Genomic DNA, 23887 nt, shown 5'->3' on the forward strand with positions numbered 1-23887 from the left:
ATGATGTTGCCCAAGTTTTGGGGTCGATCCGAAATCCATAGGTGTTCCAAATTGGACAATTCAAGTTCAACGGCAGTTCGTTCCTAATTGGAGTGGTTGGTGTATTCCATACGTCTAGCGATTGGATTTCACTCAAAACTCACCAAATGACTGCACCCACCATATTATGTTGTTGCCCAAGTTTTGGGCTCGATCCGAAATCAATAGGTGTTCCAAACTGGACAATTCAAGTTCAACGGCAGTTCGTTCCTAATTGGAGTGGTTGGTGTATTCCATACTTCTAGCGATTGGATTTCACTCAAAACTCACCAAATGACTCCTCCCACCATATTTTGATGTTGCCCAAGTTTTGGGCTGGATCCGAAATCAATAGGTGTTCCAAATAGGACAATTCAAGTTCAACGGCAGTCCATTCCCAGTTGGAGTGGTTGGTGTATTCCATACTTCTAGCGATTGGATTTCACTCAAAACTCACCAAATGACTCCTCCCACCATATTATGATGTTACCCAAGTTTTGGGCTCGATCCGAAATCAATAGGTGTTCCAAATTGGACAATTCAAGTTCAACGGCAGTTCGTTCCTAATCGGAGTGGTTCGTGTATTCCATACTTCTAGCGATTGGATTTCACTCAAAACTCACCAAATGACTCCTCCCACCATATTATGTTGTTGCCCATGTTTTGGGCTCTATCCGAAATTAATAGGTGTGAGAAATTGGACAATTCAAGTTCAACGGCAGTTCGTTCCTAATTGGAGTGGTTGGTGTATTCCATACTTCTAGCGATTGGATTTCACTCAAAACTCACCAAATGACTCCTCCCACCATATTATGATGTTGCCCAAGTTTTGGGCTCGATCCGAAATCAACAGGTGTTCCAAATTGGGAAATTCAAGTTCAACGGCAGTTCGTTCCTAATTGGACTAGTTGGTGTATTCCACACTTCTAGCGATTGGATTTCACTCAAAACTCATCAAATGACTCCTCCCACCATATTATGGGGTTGCCCAAGTTTTGGTCTCGATCCGAAATCAATAGGTGTTCCAAATTGGACAATTCAAGTTCAACGGCAGTTCGTTCCTAATTGGAGTGGTTGGTGTATTCCATACTTCTAGCGATTGGATTTCACTCAAAACTCACCAAATGACTCCTCCCACCATATTTTGATGTTGCCCAAGTTTTGGGCTCGATCCGAAATCAATAGGTGTTCCAAATTGGACAATTCAAGTTCAACGGCAGTTCGTTCCTAGTTGGAGTGGTTGGTGTATTCCATACTTCTAGCGATTGGATTTCACTCAAAACTAACCAAATGACTCCTCCCACCATATTATGATGTTGCCCAAGTTTTGGGCTCTATCCGAAATTAATAGGAGTGAGAAATTGGACAATTCAAGTTCAACGGCAGTTCGTTCCGAATTGGAGTGGTCGGTGTATTCCATACTTCTAGCGATTGGATTTCACTCAAAACTCACCACATGACTCCTCCCACCATATTATGATGTTGCACAAGTTTTGGGCTAGATCCGAAATCAATGGGTTTTCCAATTTGGACAATTCAAGTTCAACGGCAGTTCGTTCCTAATTGGTGTGGTTGGTGTATTCCATACTTCTAGCGATTGGATTTCACTCAAAACTCACCAAATGACTCCTCCCACCATATTATGATGTTGCCCAAGTTTTGGGCTCGATCCGAAATCAACAGGTGTTCCAAATTGGGAAATTCAAGTTCAACGGCAGTTCGTTCCTAATCGGAGTAGTTCGTGTATTCCACACTTCTAGCGATTGGATTTCACTCAAAACTCACCAAAAGACTCCTCCCACCATATTATGGTGTTGCCCAAGTTTGGGGCTCGATCCGAAATCAATAGGTGTGAGAAATTGGACAATTCAAGTTCAACGGCAGTTCGTTCCTAATTGGAGTGGTTGGTGTATTCCATACTTCTAGCGATTGGATTTCACTCAAAACTCACCAAATGACTCCTCCCACCATATTATGATGTTGCCCAAGTTTTGGCCTCGATCCGAAATCAACAGGTGTTCCAAATTGGGAAATTCAAGTTCAACGGCAGTTCGTTCCTAATTGGAGTAGTTGGTGTATTCCACACTTCTAGCGATTGGATTTCACTCAAAACTCATCAAATGACTCCTCCCACCATATTATGGGGTTGCCCAAGTTTTGGTCTCGATCCGAAATCAATAGGTGTTCCAAATTGGACAATTCAAGTTCAACGGCAGTTCGTTCCTAATTGGAGTGGTTGGTGTATTCCATACGTCTAGCGATTGGATTTCACTCAAAACTCTCCAAATGACTCCACCCACCATATTATGTTGTTGCCCATGTTTTGGGCTCGATCCGAAATCAATAGGTGTTCCAAATTGGACAATTCAAGTTCAACGGCAGTTCGTTCCTAATTGGAGTGGTTGGTGTATTCCGTACTTCTAGCGATTGGATTTCACTCAAAACTCACCAAATGACTCCTCCCACCATATTTTGATGTTGCCCAAGTTTTGGGCTCGATCCGAAATCAATAGGTGTTCCAAATTGGACAATTCAAGTTCAACGGCAGTTCGTTCCTAGTTGGAGTGGTTGGTGTATTCCATACTTCTAGCGATTGGATTTCACTCAAAACTAACCAAATGACTCCTCCCACCATATTATGATGTTGCCCAAGTTTTGGGCTCTATCCGAAATTAATAGGTGTGAGAAATTGGACAATTCAAGTTCAACGGCAGTTCGTTCCGAATTGGAGTGGTCGGTGTATTCCATACTTCTAGCGATTGGATTTCATTCAAAACTCACCACATGACTCCTCCCACCATATTATGATGTTGCCCAAGTTTTGGGCTAGATCCGAAATCAATGGGTTTTCCAAATTGGACAATTCAAGTTCAACGGCAGTTCGTTCCTAATTGGAGTGGTTGGTGTATTCCATACTTCTAGCGATTGGATTTCACTCAAAACTCACCAAATGACTCCTCCCACCATATTATGATGTTGCCCAAGTTTTGGGCTCGATCCGAAATCAACAGGTGTTCCAAATTGGGAAATTCAAGTTCAACGGCAGTTCGTTCCTAATTGGAGTAGTTGGTGTATTCCACACTTCTAGCGATTGGATTTCACTCAAAACTCACCAAAAGACTCCTCCCACCATATTATGGTGTTGCCCAAGTTTGGGGCTCGATCCGAAATCAATAGGTGTGAGAAATTGGACAATTCAAGTTCAACGGCAGTTCGTTCCTAATTGGAGTGGTTGGTGTATTCCATACTTCTAGCGTTAGGATTTCTCTCAAAACTCACCAAATGACTCCTCCCACCATATTATTATGTTGCACAAGTTTGGGGTACGATCCGGAATCAATAGGAGTGAGAAATTGGACAATTCAAGTTCAACGGCAGTTCGTTCCTAATGGGAGTGGTTGGTGTATTCCATACTTCTAGCGATTGGATTTCACTCAAAACTCACCAAATGACTCCTCCCACCATATTATGATGTTACCCAAGTTTTGGGCTCGATCCGAAATCAATAGGTGTGAGAAATTGGACAATTCAAGTTCAACGACACTTCGTTCCTAATCGGAGTGGTTGGTGTATTCCATACTTCTAGCGATTGGATTTCACTCAAAACTCACCAAATGACTCCTCCCACCATATTATGATGTTGCCCAAGTTTTGGGCTCGATCCGAAATCAATAGGTGTTCCAAATTGGACAATTCAAGTTCAACGGCAGTTCGTTCCTAATCGGAGTGGTTCGTGTATTCCATACTTCTAGCGATTGGATTTCACTCAAAACTCACCAAATGACTCCTCCCACCATATTATGATGTTGCCCAAGTTTTGGGCTCTATCCGAAATTAATAGGTGTGAGAAATTGGACAATTCAAGTTCAACGGCAGTTCGTTCCTAATTGGAGTGGTTGGTGTATTCCATACTTCTAGCGATTGGATTTCACTCAAAACTCCCCAAATGACTCCTCCCACCATATTATGATGTTGCCCAAGTTTTGGGCTCGATCCGAAATCAATAGTTGTGAGAAATTGGTCAATTCAATTTCAACAGCATTTCTTTCCTAGTTGGAGTGGTTGGTGTTTTCCATACTTCTAGCGATTCGATTTCACTCAAAACTCACCAAATGACTCCTCCCACCATATTATGTTGTTGCCCAAGTTTTGGGCTCGATCCGAAATCAATAGGTGCGAGAAATTGGACAATTCAAGTTCAACGGAAGTTCGTTCCTAATTGGGGTGGATGGTGTATTCCATACTTCTGGGGATTGGATTTGACTCAAAACTCACCAAATGACTCCTCCCACCATATTATGATGTTGCCCAAGTTTGGGGCTTGATCCGAAATCAATAGGTGTGAGAAATTGGACATTTCAAGTTCAACCGCAGTTCGTTCCTAATGGGAGTGGTTGGTGTATTCCATGCTTCTAGCGATTGGATTTCTCCCAAAACTCACCGAATGACTCCTCCCACCATATTATTATGTTGCCCAAGTTTTGGGCTCGATCCGAAATCAATAGGTGTGAGAAATTGGACAATTCAAGTTCAACGGCAGTTTGTTCCTAATTGGAGTGGTTCGTGTATTCCATACTTCTAGTGATTGGATTTCACTCAAAACTCACCAAATGACTCCTCCCACCATATTATGATGTTGCCCAAGTTTTGGGCTTGATCCGAAATCAATAGGTGCGAGAAATTGGCCAATTCAAGTTCAACGGAAGTTCGTTCCTAATTGGAGTGGTTGGTGTATTCCATACTTCTGGGGATTGGATTTGACTCAAAACTCACCAAATGACTCCTCCCACCATATTATGATGTTGCCCAAGTTTGGGGCTTGATCCGAAATCAATAGGTGTGAGAAATTGGACAATCCAAGTTCAACCGCAGTTCGTTCCTAATGGGAGTGGTTGGTGTATTCCATGCTTCTAGCGATTGGATTTCTCCCAAAACTCACCGAATGACTCCTCCCACCATATTATTATGTTGCCCAAGTTTTGGGCTCGATCCGAAATCAATAGGTGTGAGAAATTGGACAATTCAAGTTCAACGGCAGTTCGTTCCTAATTGGAGTGGTTCGTGTATTCCATACTTCTAGCGATTGGATTTCACTCAAAACTCACCCAATGACTCTTCCCACCATATTATGATATTGCCCAAGTTTTGGGCTCGATCCGAAATCAATAGGTGTTCCAAATTGGACAATTCAAGTTCGACGGCACTTCGTTCCTAACTGGAGTGGTTGGTGTATTCCATACTTCAAGTGATTGGATTTCACTCAAAACACACCAAAAGACTCCTCCCACCATATTATGATGTTGCCCAAGTTTTAGGCTCGATCCGAAATCAATAGGTGTGAGAAATTGGACAATTCAAGTGCATTGGCAGTTCTTTCCTAATTGGAGTGGTTGGTGTATTCCACACTTCTAGCGATTGGATTTCACTCAAAACTCACCGAATGACTCCTCCCGCCATATTACGATGTTGCCCAAGTTTTGGGCTAGATCCGAAATCAATAGGTGTGAGAAATTGGACAATTCAAGTTAAACGGCAGATCGTTCCTAATTGGAGTGGTTGGTGTATTCCACACTTCTAGCGATTGGATTTCACTCAAAACTCACCAAATGACTCCTCCCACCATATTATGCTGTTGCCCAAGTTTGGGGCTCGATCCGAAATCAATAGGTGTGAGAAATTGGACAATTCAATTTCAACGGCGGTTCGTTCCTAATTGGAGTGGTTGGTGTATTCCATACTTCTAGCGATTGGATTTCACTCAAAATCCACCAAATGACTCCTCCCACCATATTATGATGTTGCACAGGTTTGGGGTTCGATCCGAAATCAATAGGTGTAAGAAATTAGACAATTCAAGTTCAACGGCAGTTCGTTCCTATTGGGATTGGTTGGTGTATTCCATACTTCTAGCAATTGGAATTCACTCAAAACTCACCAAATGACTCCTCCCACCATATTATGATGTTGCCCAAGTTTTTGGCTCAATCCGAAGTCAATAGGTGTTCCAAATTGGACAATTCAAGTTCAAAGGCAGTTCGTTCCTAATTGGAGTGGTTGGTGTATTCCATACTTCTAGAGATTGGATTTCACTCAAAACTCACCAAACGACTCCTCCCACCATATTATGATGTTGCCCAAGTTTTGGGCTTGATCCGAAATCAATAGGTGTGAGAAATTGGACAATTCAAGTTCAACGGCAGTTCGTTCCTAATTGGAGTGGTTGGTGTATTCCATACTTCTAGCGATTGGATTTCACTCAAAACTCACCAAATGACTCCTCCCACCATATTATGATGTTGCCCAAGTTTTGGGCTCGATCCGAAATCAATAGGTGTGAGAAATTGGACAATTCAAGTTAAACGGCAGATCGTTCCTAATTGGATTGGTTGGTGTATTCCATACTTCTAGCGATTGGATTTCAGTCAAATCTCACCAAATGACTCCTCCCACCATATTATGATGTTGCCCAAAGTTTTGGGCTCGATCCGAAATCAATAGGTGTGAGAAATTGGACAATTCAAGTTCAACGGCAGTTCGTTCCTAATTGGAGTGGTTGGTGTATTCCATACTTCTAGCGATTGGATTTCACTCAAAACTCACCTAATGACTCCTCCCACCATATTATGATGTTGCCCAAGTTTGGGGCTCGATCCGAAATCAATAGGTGTTCCAAATTGGACAATTCAAGTTCAACGACAATTCGTTCCTAATTGGAGTGGTTGGTGTATTCCATACTTCTAGCGATTGGATTTCACCCAAAACTCACCAAATGACTCCTCCCACCATATTATGATGTTGCCCAAGTTTGGGGCTCGATCCGAAATCAATAGGTGTGAGAAATTGGACAACTCAAGTTCAACGGCAGTTCGGTCCGAATTGGAGTGGTTGGTGTATTCCACACTTCTAGCGAATGGATTTCACCCAAAACTCACCAAATGACTCCCACCATATTATGATGTTGCCCACGTTTCGGGCTCGATCCGAAATCAATAGGTGTGAGAAATTGGACAATTCAAGTTCAACGGCAGTTCGTTCCTCATTGGAGTGGTTGGTGTATTCCATACTTCTAGCGATTGGATTTCACTCAAAACTCACCAAATGACTCCTCCCACCATATTATGATGTTGCCCAAGTTTGGGCCTCGATCCGAAATCAATAGGTGTTCCAAATTGGACAATTCAAGTTCAACGACAATTCGTTCCTAATTGGAGTGGTTGGTGTATTCCATACTTCTAGCGATTAGATTTCACTCAAAACTCACCAAAGGACTCCTCCAACCATATCATGATGTTGCCCAAGTTTTGGGCTCGATCCGAAATCAATAGGTGAAAGAAATTGGATTATTCAAGTTCAACGGCAGTTCGTTCCTGATTGGAGTGGTTGGTGTATTCCATACTTCTAGCGATTGGATTTCACTCAAAACTCACCAAATGACTCCTCCCACCATATTATGATGTTGCCCAAGTTTGGGGCTCGATCCGAAATCAATAGGTGTTCCAAATTGGACAATTCAAGTTCAACGACAATTCGTTCCTAATTGGAGTGGTTGGTGTATTACATACTTCTAGCGAATGGATTTCACTCAAAACTCACCAAATGACTCCTCCCACCATATTATGATCTTGCCCAAGTTTTGGGCTCGATCCGAAATCAATAGGTGTTCCAAATTGGATAATTCAAGTTCAACGGCAGTTCGTTCCTAATTGGAGTGGTTGGTGTATTCCATACTTCTGGCGATTGGATTTCACTCAAAACTCACCAAATGACTCCTCCCACCATATTATGACGTTGCACAGGTTTGGGGTTCGATCCGAAATAAATAGGTGTTAGAAATTGCACAATTCAAGTTCAACGGCAATTCGTTCCTAATGGGAGTGGTTGGTGTATTCCATACTTCTAGCGATTGGATTTCACTCAAAACTCACCAAATGACACCTCCCACCATATTATGATGTTGCCCAAGATTTGGGCTCGATCCGAAATCAATAGGTGTGAGAAATAGCACAATTCAAGTTCAACGGCAGTTCGTTCCTAATTCGAGTGGTTGGTGTATTCCATACTTCTAGCGAATGGATTTCACTCAAAACTCACCAAATGACTCCTCCCACCATATTATGATGTTGCCCAAGTTTGGCGCTCGATCCGAAATCAATAGGTGTGAGAAATTGGACAATTCAAGTTCAACGGCAGTTCGTTCCTAATTGGAGTGGTTGGTGTCTTCCATACTTCTAGCGATTGGATTTCACTCAAAACTCACCAAATGACTCCTCCCACCGTATTATGATGTTGCAAAAGTTTTGGGCATGATCCGAAATCAATAGGTGTTCGAAATAGGACAATTCAAGTTCAACGGCAGTTCGTTCCTAATTGGAGTGGTTGGTGTATTCCATACTTCTAGCGATTGGATTTCACTCAAAACTCACCAAATGACTCCTCCCACCGTATTATGATGTTGCACAGGTTTGGGGGTCGATCCGAAATCAATAGGTGTTAGAAATTGGACAATTCAAGTTCAACGGCAATTTGTTCCTAATGGGAGTGGTTGGCGTATTCCATACTTCTAGCGAATGGATTTCACTCAAAACTCACCAAATGACTCCTCCCACCATATTATGATGTTGCCCAAGTTTGGCGCTCGATCCGAAATCAATAGGTGTGAGAAATTGGACAATTCAAGTTCAACGGCAGTTCGTTCCTAATTGGAGTGGTTGGGGTATTCCATACTTCCAGCGATTGGATTTCACTCAAAACTCACCAAATGACTCCTCCCACCATATTATGATGTTGCCCAAGTTTTGGGCACGATCCGAAATCAATAGGTGTTCCAAATTGGACAATTCAAGTTCAACGGCAGTTCGTTCCTAATTGGAGTGGTTGGTGTATTCCATACTTGTAGCGATTGGATTTCACTCAAAACTCACCAAATGACTCCTCCCACGATATTATGATGTTGCCCAAGGTTTGGGCTCGATCCGAAATCAGTAGGTGTGAGAAATTGGACAATTCAAGTTCAACGGCAGTTCGTTCCTAATTGGAGTGGTTGGTGTATTCCATACTTCTAGTGATTGGATTTCACTCAAAACTCACCAAATGACTCCTCCCAACATATTATGATGTTGCCCAAGTTTTGGGCTCGATCCGAAATCAATAGGTGTGAGAAATTGGACAACTCAAGTTCAACGGCAGTTCGTTCCTAATTGGAGTGGTTGGTGTATTCCATACTTCTAGCGAATGGATTTCACCCAAAACTCACCAAATGACTCCTCCCACCATATTATGATGTTGCCCAAGTTTGGGGCTCGATCCGAAATCAATAGGTGTGAGAAATTGGACAATTCAAGTTCAACGGCAGTTCGTTCCTAATTGGAGTGGTTGGTGTCTTCCGTACTTCTAGCGATTGGATTTCACTCAAAACTCACCAAATGACTCCTCCCACCATATTATGATCTTGCCCAAGTTTTGGGCTTGATCCGAAATCAATAGGTGTTCGAAATTGGACAATTCAAGTTCAACGACAGTTCGTTCCTAATTGGAGTGGTAGGTGTATTCCACACTTCTAGCGAGTGGATTTCACTGAAAACTCACCAAATGACTCCTCCCACCATATTATGATGTTGCCCAAGTTTGGGGCACGATCCGAAATCAATAGGTGTGAGAAATTGGACAATTCAAGTTCAACGGCAGTTCGTTCCTAATTGGAGTGGTTGGTGTATTCCATACTTCTAGCGATTGGATTTCACTCAAAAATCACCAAATGAATCCTCCCACCATATTATGATGTTGCCCAAGTTTGGGGCTCGATCCGAAATCAATAGTAGTTCCAAATTGGACAATTCAAGTTCAACGGCAGTTCGTTCCTAATTGGAGTGGTAGGTGTATTCCATACTTCTAGCGATTGGATTTCACTCAAAACTCACCAAATGACTCCTCCCACCAAATTATGATGTTGCCCAAGTTTTGGGCTCGATCCGAAATGAATCGGTTTTCCAAATTGGACAATTCAGGTTCAATGGCAGTTCGTTCCCAATTGGAGTGGTTGGTGTATTCCATACTTCTAGCGATTGGATTTCACTCAAAACTAACCAAATGACTCCTCCCACCATATTATGATGTTGCCCTTGTTTTGGGCTCTATCCGAAATCAATAGGTGTTCCAAATTGGACAATTCAAGTTCAACGCCAGTTCGTTCCAAATTGGAGTGGTTGGTGTATTCCATACTTCTAGCGATTGGATTTCACTCAAAACTCACCAAATGACTCCTCCCACCATATGATGATGTTGCCCAAGTTTTGGGCTTGATCCGAAATCAATAGGTGTGAGAAATAGGACAATTCAAGTTCAACGGCAGTTCGTTCCGAATTGGAGTGGTTGGTGTATTCCATACTTCTAGCGATTGGATTTCACTCAAAACTCACCAAATGACTCCACCCACCATATTATGATGTTGCCCAAGTTTTGGGCACGATCCGAAATCAATAGGTGTTCCAAATTGGACAATTCAAGTTCAACGGCAGTTCGTTCCTAATTGGAGTGGTTGGTGTATTCCATACTTCTAGCGATTGGATTTCACTCAAAAATCCCCAAATGAATCCTCCCACCATATTATGATGTTACCCAAGTTTGGGGCTCGATCCAAAATCAATAGGTGTTCCAAATTGGACAATTCAAGTTCAACGGCAGTTCGTTCCTAATTGGAGTGGTAGGTGTATTCCATACTTCTAGCGATTGGATTTCACTCAAAACTCACCAAATGACTCCTCCCACCAAATTATGATGTTGCCCAAGTTTTGGGCTCGATCCGAAATCAATCGGTTTTACAAATTGGACAATTCATGTTCAACGGCAGTTCGTTCCCAATTGGAGTGGTTGGTGTATTCCCTACTTCTAGCGATTGGATTTCACTCAAAACTAACCAAATGACTCCTCCCACCATATTATGATGTTGCCCTTGTTTTGGGCTCTATCCGAAATCAATAGGTGTTCCAAATTGGACAATTCAAGTTCAACGGCAGTTCGTTCCTAATTGGAGTGGTTGGCGTATTCCATACTTCTATCGATTGGATTTCACTCAAAACTCACGAAATGACTCCTCCCACCATATTATGATCTTGCCCAAGTTTTGGGCTCGATCCGAAATCAATAGGTGTTCCAAATTGGATAATTCAAGTTCAACGGCAGTTCGTTCCTAATTGGAGTGGTTGGTGTATTCCATACTTCTAGCGGTTGGATTTCACTCAAAACTCACCAAATGACTCCTCCCACCATATTATGACGTTGCACAGGTTTGGGGTTCGATCCGAAATCAATAGGTGTTAGAAATTGCACAATTCAAGTTCAACGGCAATTCGTTCCTAATGGGAGTGGTTGGTGTATTCCATACTTCTAGCGATTGGATTTCACTCAAAACTCACCAAATGACTCCTCCCACCATATTATGATGTTGCCCAAGTTTTGGGCTCGATCCGAAATCAATAGGTGTGAGAAATAGGACAATTCAAGTTCAACGGCAGTTCGTTCCTAATTGGAGTGGTTGGTGTATTCCATACTTCTACCGATTGGATTTCACTCAAAACTCACCAAATGACTCCACCCACCATATTATGATGTTGCCCAAGTTTTGGGCACGATCCGAAATCGATAGGTGTTCCAAATTGGACAATTCAAGTTCAACGGCAGTTCGTTCCTAATTGGAGTGGTTGGTGTATTCCATACTTCTAGCGATCGGATTTCACTCAAAAATCACCAAATGACTCCTCCCACCATATTATAATATTGCCCAAGTTTTGGGCTTGATCCGAAATCAATAGGTGTTCCAAATTGGACAATTCAAGTTCGACGGCAGTTCGTTCCAAATTGGAGTGGTTGGTGTATTCCATACTTCTAGCGATTGGATTTCACTCAAAACTCACCAAATGACTCCTCCCACCATATGATCATATTGCCCAAGTTTTGGGCTCGATCCGAAATCAATAGGTGTTCCAAATTGGACAATTCAAGTTCAGCGGCAGTTCGTTCCTAATTGGAGTGGTTGGTGTATTCCATACTTCTAGCGTTTGGATTTCACTCAAAACTCACCAAATGACTCCTCCCACCATATTATGATGTTGCACAAGTTTGGGGTTCGATCCAAAATCAATAGGTGTTTGAAATTTAACAATTCAAGTTCAACGGCAGTTCGTTCCTAATGGGGGTGGTTGGTGTATTCCATAGTTCTAGCGATTGGATTTCACTTAAAACTCACCAAATGACTCCTCCCACCATATTATGATGTTGCCCAAGTTTGGGGCTCGATCCAAAATCATTAGGTGTGAGAAATTGGACAATTCAATTTCAACGGCAGTTCGTTCCTAATTGGAGTGGTTGGTGTATTCCATACTTCTAGCGATTGGATTTCACTCCAAACTCACCAAATGACTCCTCCCACCATATAATGATGTTGCCCAAGTTTGGGGCTCGATCCGAAATCAATAGGTGTGAGAAATTGGACAATTCAAGTTCAACGGCAGTTCGTTCCTAATTGGAGTGGTTGGTGTATTCCATACTTCTAGCGATTGGATTTCACTCAAAACTCACCAAAGGACTCCTCCCACCGTATTATGATGTTGCCCAAGTTTTGGGCTCGATTCGAAATCAATACGTGTGAGAAATTGGTCAATTCAATTTCAACGGCATTTCGTTCCTAATTGGAGTGGTTGGTGTATTCCATACTTCTAAAGATTGGATTTCACTCAAAACTCACCAAATGACTCCTCCCACCATATTATGATGTTGCCCAAGTTTTGGGCTCGATCCGAAATCAACAGGTGTGAGAAATTGGACAATTGAAGTTCAACGGTAGTTCGTTCCTAATTGGAGTGGTTGGTGTATTCCATACTTCTAGCGATTGGATTTCACTCAAAACTCACCAAATGACTCCTCCCACCATATTATGACGTTGCAAAAGTTTTGGGCTCGAGCCGAAATCAATAGGTGTGAGAAATTGGACAATTGAAGTTCAACGGTAGTTCGTTCCTAATTGGAGTGGTTGGTGTATTCCATACTTCTAGCGTTTGGATTTCACTCAAAACTCACCAAATGACTCCTCCCACCATATTATGATGTTGCCCAAGTTTGGGGCTCGATCCAAAATCATTAGGTGTGAGAAATTGGACAATTCAATTTCAACGGCAGTTCTCTCCTAATTGGAGTGGTTGGTGTATTCCATACTTCTAGCGATTGGATTTCACTCAAAACTCACCAAATGACTCCACCCACCATATTATGATGTTGCCCAAGTTTTGGGCACGATCCGAAATCAATAGGTGTTCCAAATTGGACAATTCAAGTTCAACGGCAGTTCGTTCCTAATTGGAGTGGTTGGTGTATTCCATACTTCTAGCGATTGGATTTCACTCAAAACTCACCAAATGACTCCTCCCACCATATTATAATATTGCCCAAGTTTTGGGCTTGATCCGAAATCAATAGGTGTTCCAAATTGGACAATTCAAGTTCAACGGCAGTTCGTTCCAAATTGGAGTGGTTGGTGTATTCCATACTTCTAGCGATTGGATTTCACTCAAAACTCACCAAATGACTCCTCCCACCATATGATCATATTGCCCAAGTTTTGGGCTCGATCCGAAATCAATAGGTGTTCCAAATTGGACAATTCAAGTTCAGCGGCAGTTCGTTCCTAATTGGAGTGGTTGGTGTATTCCATACTTCTAGCGTTTGGATTTCACTCAAAACTCACCAAATGACTCCTCCCACCATATTATGATGTTGCACAAGTTTGGGGTTCGATCGAAAATCAATAGGTGTTTGAAATTTAACAATTCAAGTTCAACGGCAGTTCGTTCCTAATGGGGGTGGTTGGTGTATTCCATAGTTCTAGCGATTGGATTTCACTTAAAACTCACCAAATGACTCCTCCCACCATATTATGATGTTGCCCAAGTTTGGGGCTCGATCCAAAATCATTAGGTGTGAGAAATTGGACAATTCAATTTCAACGGCAGTTCGTTCCTAATTGGAGTGGTTGGTGTATTCCAAACTTCTAGCGATTGGATTTCACTCCAAACTCACCAAATGACTCCTCCCACCATATAATGATGTTGCCCAAGTTTGGGGCTCGATCCGAAATCAATAGGTGTGAGAAATTGGACAATTCAAGTTCAACGGCAGTTCGTTCCTAATTGGAGTGGTTGGTGAATTCCATACTTCTAGCGATTGGATTTCACTCAAAACTCACCAAAGGACTCCTCCCACCGTATTATGATGTTGCCCAAGTTTTGGGCTCGATTCGAAATCAATACGTGTGAGAAATTGGTCAATTCAATTTCAACGGCATTTCGTTCCTAATTGGAGTGGTTGGTGTTTTCCATACTTCTAAAGATTGGATTTCACTCAAAACTCACCAAATGACTCCTCCCACCATATTATGATGTTGCCCAAGTTTTGGGCTCGATCCGAAATCAACAGGTGTGAGAAATTGGACAATTGAAGTTCAACGGTAGTTCGTTCCTAATTGGAGTGGTTGGTGTATTCCATACTTCTAGCGATTGGATTTCACTCAAAACTCACCAAATGACTCCTCCCACCATATTATGACGTTGCAAAAGTTTTGGGCTCGAGCCGAAATCAATAGGTGTGAGAAATTGGACAATTGAAGTTCAACGGTAGTTCGTTCCTAATTGGAGTGGTTGGTGTATTCCATACTTCTAGCGTTTGGATTTCACTCAAAACTCACCAAATGACTCCTCCCACCATATTATGATGTTGCCCAAGTTTGGGGCTCGATCCAAAATCATTAGGTGTGAGAAATTGGACAATTCAATTTCAACGGCAGTTCGTTCCTAATTGGAGTGGTTGGTGTATTCCACACTTCTAGCGATTGGATTTCACTCAAAACTCACCAAAGGACTCCTCCCACCATATTATGATGTTGCCCAAGTTTGGGGCTCGATCCGAAATCAATAGGTGTTCCAAATTGGACAATTCAAGTTCAACGGCAATTCGTTCCTAATTGGAATGGTTGATGTATTCCATACTTCTAGCGATTGGATTTCACTCAAAACTCACCAAATGACTCCTCCCACCATATAACGATGTTGCCCAAGTTTGGGGCTCGATCCGAAATCAATAGGTGTGAGAAATTGGACAATTCAAGTTCAACGGCAGTTCGTTCCTAATTGGAGTGGTTGGTGTATTCCATACTTCTAGCGATTGGATTTCACTCAAAACTCACCAAAGGACTCCTCCCACCGTATTATGATGTTGCCCAAGTTTTGGGCTCGATTCGAAATCAATACGTGTGAGAAATTGGACAATTCAAGTTCAACGGCTGTTCGTTCCTAATTGGAGTGGTTGGTGTATTCCATACTTCTAGCGATTGGATTTCACTCAAAACTCACCAAATGACTCCTCTCACCATATTAGGATGTTGCCCAAGCTTTGGGCTCGATCCGAAATCAATAGGTGTGTGTTGAGCCTATTCCTAACAACTAAAATGAGTTATTAAAAATAGAAACTTCAATTCTCGCAAGTGCACGAACCATTTATAGTATAGCTTATGAAATACGAGGTCGATCCCACGGAGAATGGTAACTTGGTTGCAAGTTAAACTACTTAGAATGATGGAAAAACTGAAAACAAAGAAACAAACTAACTAACAATTGGCAAGGTCTAGGACAAAATCCTAGCACCACACACGCACTCGAATGGGGGGTTTTTGTTGTTTAAATGAAAACAAGAGAATGAAATGGAAGTGCTGGAAGTAAACAATGGCAGCAATGAACAAGTTGTGAAACAATGATTGAGAAGTGTTAGAGCCTTGGAATCTACCACTAGTCTTCCTATCCAAGTTATGAATGCATAGAAATTGACTCAAGCTTCATTAACAATAGATTATCGCATACAAGCCTATGGTATCTAGGTGCAGGATGCATGATTCTCCTAAGGCATGTAATTGTGCATGGTATCTACACAACACGTGATCTCTAATATGCAACCTAAGCATGGTATCTACTTAGAATAAAGCATATAAGAGTCATTAAGTTCCTTGAGAATATGATAATCACACAAGTCCTAGAACATGGTATCTGTCCTAGTCAACCTATGGTTATTAACCCCTTGAATGATTCTTAGGCCATTCATGTGTTGCTTGTGAAAGGAGAGTAGAATTGGTGAATCTAAACCCCTTCCCAACCTGTGCTAGATGCATAAAATCCTAGTTAGCTACTCCAAGAAAACATACATCAAGCACATAATAAGCTGGAGATTAACAACTTGATAATGAAAGCAAGGAAATCAATTAACTATGAAATCATCCATAACATTGAATATTCATGACTAGGGCTTCATCCTAAGCCCTAACAAAATGGATTAGTTAAACATAATTATGAATACAGAAGATAAGAAATACATAGGTAGAATAAAGAGAATAGAAGAACTAGCTGGTGGCAGCAAGGTAGTTTCCAGGACAGCTCCCAGCTCTCCCTCCTTTGCAGCTAGCTCTCTCTCTCTCTTTGTGGTGAATCTGAATGTGTGTATGGAAGTAATGGATGAAGTGAATTGTGTCTGGGATGTGGAATGGAAGTGGTATTTATAGGGAGAAGGAAAGGGGAATTCTGAATTGAATATGACTAATGCATACAACACTTGTATTTAGATAATCAGAATTGGTTGCTGCACTAATAAATCCCACCAGCAGCCATAGGTCATCTTCATGTCAGCATGATCAAGCATCCATCCAGAAACCAATAGCTCATGCCTAGCTCACCATGACCAAGCATCCATCAGCTCATCCTCATGTCAGCATGATGTGTATTTTGATGGGCTCACGGATTGGGTTTGGCTGAATCCAAATATGACTTTAAGATATCCATTTTGAAGTTCAGAATGTCTCTGATCCAACCACACAAGTATTGGCCCAATCCAAGCTCGGATGAAGAAGATAAGTCCGAAATGAACTTCTAACTCAATATCCAGTTTTTGCACGTTTTGCACCATTTTGCTTCAAAAGCAATCTCTTGCTGCCTTCAACCTATAGAACACACAAACATAGGTAAGTGACTTGAAATAAAGAGAAACTAAACAAAATTACTAAGTAACGAAGGCATGCAAATGTGTGAAATTATGAACTTATCAAATACCCCCAAACTTAGACTTTGCTAGTCCTCGAGCAAACAAAATAAAACTACAACTTAGAAAATAGAAAATAAGCAGCTAGCCTTCCAAACAATATCCTCAAAGAATCACCAAAGTATATGGTTCCAAAGAAACACAACAATCACAATCTAAGTTCCACACATGATTCAAGAGTGTGCAAAGCTTACAATGACATCCTTAAGTGTAGTGTGTGAATGCCAAATCAGAACAACACCTGCAACTCAAATAAGTACATGCGCACACACTTAAAGCACAATCAAGAATTTCGAGCCCCATAAGCTCATTATGAAATCAGCTCTCCACAGTAATACCACACATTACCAAGGATCAAAAGGACTTTACAAGGGTTGTAATGAGGCTTAGGGTAGTGGTTGAATGAAAGAGGAGACATGGAGATATAACAACATTTTGAGCACAACTAAAGCATAGGTAAAAGCATGAGAGATTACTGAACTTTGTAACAAGCAAGGAACACATACATGAGCAGATTTTCAACATAATTTCAGCACCTTCAAATGTGTTATTTGGCCTAATTTTGTGGCTCTTTACCCTAGATCACCATGATCTTTCCTTATAACACCCTAGGGCCGTGACTACATTGGTCACACTTCATTACCTCTTTTGATTAGTTAACAATACCCCAAAACTTATTTCTTTTCAACACTTGGGTTACAGCACTAATGACTCACTTTTGCTCCAAAAACCTTGCAATCTTTATGACTCTCCTTTAAAGATAGCTTTAATTGCTCAAAGAATAGGTAAAGATAAGAAACAGAGATTTATTATGGTAGAAATGGTTTACACAAAGAAAGGCTTAACGTAGGCTCAAATGGATTGACTAGGGATGAATACATGTAGAGGGATGGTTAGAAAGGCTGAAACGATTTAAACATGGCCTAAATCACTTCCTAAGCATTGTATGGCAACAGAATGTCTCAAGAGATATTCAAATAAGTTCTAGAGCATGAAACCAAGATCATGAAATAAGCAGAATTGCATAACATCTCCAAGTAGCAAGAAATTGGACTAACTTGGCAAAGTGCTCAATAAGTGCAAGGATGGCATGCAAGACAAAGTTCACTCAGAATCACACATAGGCCTTAAACAATGACTATCAATTTCTGAAAAAACCATATTAGTATTAAATCCAAGTCTTATCATAGGTGTTTGGAAGGATAACGAAACAACACACAAAATCCTGCGTTATTAGACACTAGACACACTTAAAAATTTTAAAATTTGACAATAAAACAACATAACTGAATCCTTCCCCCCAAACTTAAATGAAACATTGTCCTCAATGTTTAGAGTATAAGAACAAGCAATGCCTCATAAATGAAAGGAAAGAAGATAAGGAAAAGACATAACCAAATGTTAGAGTTCAGAAAACAACTCCCCTTTGAAGCGATTAGGACGCAAGCAAGCTCCTTGCACGTTCTATCTTCTCCTCATCACCTTGGGTTGCCTCCCAAGAAGCGCTAAGTTTTATGTCTTCAGCCGGACGTCCAAACTTTGGTGAGCTTCAAGAGAGTGGTGGAGGCTCCTTGAGTGCTTGAGACTCAATATTGGCATCAAAGTTGGCATCAAAGTAAGGTTTCAACCGATGTCCGTTCACCTTGAAGGTGCTGCCATCCTTAATATTTTGAATCTCCACTGCGCCATGATCAAACACATTAGTAATAACAAAAGGGCCAATCCACCGAGAACGAAGCTTACCTGGGAAGAGCTTAAGGCGTGAATTGAATAAGAGAACCTTCTGCCCTTCCTCAAACGTCTTCCTAAGAATCTTCTTGTCATGATACTGCTTTGTTTTCTCCTTATAAAGCTTAGCGTTCTCATACGCCTCATGTCGCAACTCCTCCAACTCATTGAGTTGAAGCCTCCTCTTTTCACCAGCAGCTTTCATGTCAAAATTGAATGCCTTGATCGCCCAATAAGCCCTGTGCTCAAGCTCCACTGGTAAGTGACAAGGTTTACCACAAACAAGTCTATATGGAGACATACCTATGGGGGTCTTATAAGCTGTCCTATAAGCCCACAATGCATCCTCCAAACGCATGTACCAATCCTTCCTTGTGGTGTTCACTGTCTTCTCAAGTATGTGCTTAATCTCCCTATTGCTTATCTCAACCTGCCCACTAGTTTGAGGATGGTAGGGTGTTGCCACCTTATGCTTGATTCCATACTTCTTCAAGAGTGCTGCAAAAGCTTGGTTAACAAAATGGGAGCCACCATCACTAATGATTGCTCTTGGTGTGCCAAACCTTGTAAAAATATTTCCTCTGAGAAAACTGATCACAATCTTAGCATCATTAGTTCTAGTGGCAATGGCTTCCACCCATTTGGAAACATAATCGACAGCAACTAATATATATTCAAATCCATAAGAAGTAGGAAAAGGGCCCATGAAATCAATTCCCCAAACATCAAATATATCAATGACTAAGATATTAGTGAGAGGCATCTGATTTCTAGCATGCAAATTACCCATCCGTTGGCATCTATCACATGAAGCACAAAATGTATAAGCATCCTTAAAAAGGGTAGGCCAAAAGAAACCTGATTGTAGCACTTTGTTGGCAGTCTTCTTTGCTCCAAAATGGCCTCCGCATGCATGGGAGTGACAAAACTCTAGAATGCTCTTAAAATCACCTTCAGGCACACACCTTCGAATTACTTGGTCCGGACAATGCTTGAATAGGTATGGATCATCCCAAAAGTAGTATCTTGCTTGCTTCCTAAGCTTGTCACGTTGGAATGTAGATAACCCTGTAGGGAGTTCGTTAGTGCATAAGTAGTTAACAATATCAGCAAACCAAGGCAATGGATTAAGAGAATTCAAAGCACAAATAGAGAAGAGTTGCTCATCAGGGAAGCTTTCACGCAATGGCAGTGAATCCTCCTCTTCATTAGATACATGCACCAATCTACTCAAGTGATCAGCCACCACATTCTCACTTCCTTTCTTATCTTTTATCTCCAAGTCAAACTCTTGCAACAAGAGGATCCATCTAATGAGGCGTGGCTTGGCATCCTTTTTAGCTAACAAGTATTTCAATGCTGCACGATCAGTGTAAACAATGACCTTGTTAGTAATCAAATAAGATCTGAACTTCTCTAAAGCAAATATGACAGCTAATAACTCCTTCTCTGTGGTGGAATAGTTGAGTTGGGCATCGTTGAGGGTTCTACTAGCATAGTAGATGGCATGTGGCTTCTTATCAACTCGCTGCCCCAAAACAGCTCCAACAGCATAATCTGAGGCGTCACACATCAGTTCAAAAGGCAAGCTCCAATCCGGTGGCATAATGATTGGGGCAGTTGTGAGCATCATTTTCAAAGCATTGAAAGCATTCTCACAGTTTTGATCAAACACAAAATCCATGTCCTTGGCAAGGAGATTGCACAAAGGCCTTGCAATCTTAGAAAAATCTTTAATGAAACGCCTATAGAAACCTGCATGGCCAAGGAAAGAACGTACTTCTTTGACAGAAGTAGGTGAGGGCATAGAAGCAATCAAATCAATCTTAGCTTTATCTACCTCAATTCCATTACTAGAGATGACATGACCAAGAACTATGCCTTGGTTAACCATAAAATGACATTTTTCCCAATTAAGCACAAGGTTATTTTGTTCACATCTAGCCAACACCTTAGATAAGTTATGCAAACATTGATCAAAAGAATCACCAAAGACAGAGAAGTCATCCATGAATACCTCAATAAACCTTTCTACCATGTCGGAGAAAATGCTCATCATGCACCTTTGGAAAGTGGCTGGGGCGTTGCAAAGACCAAAGGGCATCCTCCTATAAGCAAAAGTACCAAAGGGACATGTGAAGGTTGTCTTCTCTTGATCTTCTGGGGCTATGGCGATTTGGTTGTAACCTGAATATCCATCAAGGAAGCAATAGTGGCTATGGCCAGCCAATCTCTCAAGCATTTGATCAATAAATGGAAGAGGGAAGTGATCCTTGCTTGTTGCTGTGTTGAGCTTCCTATAATCAATGCAAACTCTCCAGCCCGTGGTCATCCGTGTTGGTACAAGCTCGTTTGCTTCATTCTTCACCACTGTGATACCTGATTTCTTGGGGACAACTTGTATTGGGCTCACCCATTTACTGTCAGAAATAGGGTAAATAATACCAACATCTAAAAGCTTCATTACTTCTTTCCTTACCACCTCCTTCATGTTTGGATTGAGACGTCTTTGGGCATCCCTCTTAGGCACTGCATTGTCCTCCAATAGTATCCTATGCATGCACGATGTTGGGCTTATGCCTTTGATATCTGCAATGCTCCATCCAATCGCAGTTTTGTGCTCTTTTAGAACCCTCAAAAGCTTCTTCTCTTCATTTGGTTCGAGGTGTGAGGCAATGATAACAGGTAGAGTCTCACTCTCACCTAAATAAGCATATTTAAGGTGTGTTGGCAATTGCTTTAATTCCAACTCCGGTGCCTGCACAATAGAAGGTAAAACCTTATTAGTAGGTGCGGGTAAAGATTCAAATTGGTTTGCATACATCTTTCCCACTTCTATGTAGCTATCCATGCTGCAAACAAGCTCAAGAAGTAAAGGAGAGATCACAGCCTCTAATCTGTCCACTTCTTCTTTCCTTATGCTTTGTGTGATGCATGCTTCAATAGGCTCCAAATAACTCATTGGCAGTGCTTCTTTCACCATATTATCAATTGCATCAAGCTGGAAAACTTCATGCTCATCACTTGGAAACTTGGAGGCTTCAAACACTTTGAATGCTATTGTCTCATCAAACACGTTCATAGTCAATGTACCCTTCTTCACATCAATAATTGCACCGGCAGTTGCCATGAATGGACGACCAAAAATGAGTGGTAACTGATTGTCATGAATTGGTGCTTCTTCCATTTCCAACACCAAGAAATCAGCTGGCAAAATCAGCTCTTCTACTTTCACCAAAACATCTTCTAGAATGCCCCTAGGGTACCTGATAGTTCTATCTGCCAATTGAATGCTCACAGATGTGGCTTGCAACTCACCAAGGTTAAGTTTCTCATAAACATGATATGGCATAAGGTTAATGGATGCACCAAGATCAAGCAAAGCTTTTTGAAACTTAAAATCACCAACTATACAAGGTATAGAAAATGAACCTGGATCCTTTAGCTTTGGAGGTAGCTTTCTTTGTAAGACTGCACTAACCTCTTCACTTAATGCAACCTGTTCATGCTCTTTGAATCTCCTCTTGTTAGTGCATAGATCCTTCAAAAATTTTGCATATTTTGGAATCTGAGCAATGGCATTGAGCAATGGGATGTTGATTTGCACTTTCTTGAATATTTCCATTATCTCATCCAAGCCTTGATCTTTCTTTGACTTTGATAACCTGCTGGGAAAGGGTGCAATAGGCCTAAAAGCATTAGATGAAATTGGAACTTGATTAGCATTAGATGATACCTTAGGGCCTGTGCTCTTTCCAAGAGAATTGAGGGGCTGTTTGGTGGAACCTGTGGGCTGCCCTTGTGGTGGCTGAATGATCTCCACGTTTTCTCCATCTTCTTGCTCTTCATTGGCATCTCCAACCTTATTATCAACTTGTTTACCACTTCTCAAGATGTGCACTGCTTTAACTTGCTCATGATGCCTTGGATTCACCTCCGTTTGGCTTGGAAAAGTTCCGGATGCTCTATTGCTCATGGAGGATGCAATCTGCCCAACTTGCACTTCTAGTTTGTTCACTGCATTTTGAAGATTCTGATTGGTTTGCATCTGTTGCCCCATGAACTTCTTGAACATGTCTTGCAATTCTCCCATTTGATCACCCCTTTGCTCTTGTACTTGTTGGGGAGCTTGCTGGAATTGCCTTTGTTGTATTTGAAATCCTGGGGGAGGTCCTTGAGATTGTTGCACATTTGAATTATTGCTCCACCTGAAATTAGGATGATTTCTCCACCCCGGATTGTATGTGTTTGAGTAAGGATCATTCTGAGGATTCCTTCCTTGAAGGGCATTTGCTTGCTCTAGCATGTGCTTTGCAAAAGATTGGTCTTGAACTTCCTCTTTGCTTCCTAGAGGGCCAGTCACTGCCTGTTGAAGCAAAGAACACATAACATCAAGTTTTGCATTAATCTCATTATTAGTACTTACCTCAGAGACCACAGCTTTCATAGGAGCTCCTCTTCCTTTATTGTAGCTCCATTGTTGAGAGTTGGTACTCAAAGATTCAAAGAGAGTAAAAGCCTCATCTGCTGTTTTGTTCATCAGTCCTTCTCCACTTGTTGCATCTACCATCATCCTTTCGGAATCAAGCAAACCTTCATAGAAAGATTGCATTTGCATCCAACTCTCTATATTGTGGTGTGGGCAAGAACTCATCATCTCCTTGTACCTCTCCCAGCATTCATGAAAAGCTTCTCCTTCTCTTTGTGTGAAACCAAGAATTTCCTTTCTAATCTTGTTAGTCTTTTGAGCTGGAAAGAATTTCTGCAAAAACTTATTAGAAAGCTCATCCCAAGTACGAATAGAAGCATTAGGCAAAGAGTATAACCATGACTTAGCCTTATCTTTTAAACTGAATGGGAATAGCCTCATCTTAATCTGCTCATCATCAAGTCCTTGAATTTTGATTGTAGCACATATTTCAAAGAATTGCTTAACATGCATGTAAGGATCCTCAGTGGTATTACCATAATAAGTTGGAAGAAGATGAATCATACCACTTCTAAGCTCAAACCTGTC

General features: G+C 41.3%; 1 non-coding gene across 1 annotated transcript; it reads left to right on the top strand.

Annotated features, from left to right (window-relative positions):
• The first annotated feature begins 23498 nt into the window (after positions 1-23498).
• LOC148293017 (small nucleolar RNA R71) lies at positions 23499-23605 on the top strand. The gene has a single exon (XR_015825943.1). It is a non-coding gene; the product is annotated as a small nucleolar RNA R71 (small nucleolar RNA).
• The last annotated feature ends 282 nt before the right edge of the window (positions 23606-23887 follow it).

Source organism: Prunus avium, chromosome 7 (genome assembly GCF_965620075.1).
Source record: "Prunus avium chromosome 7, drPruAviu1.hap1.1, whole genome shotgun sequence".
Classification (NCBI taxonomy): Eukaryota; Viridiplantae; Streptophyta; class Magnoliopsida; order Rosales; family Rosaceae; genus Prunus; species Prunus avium.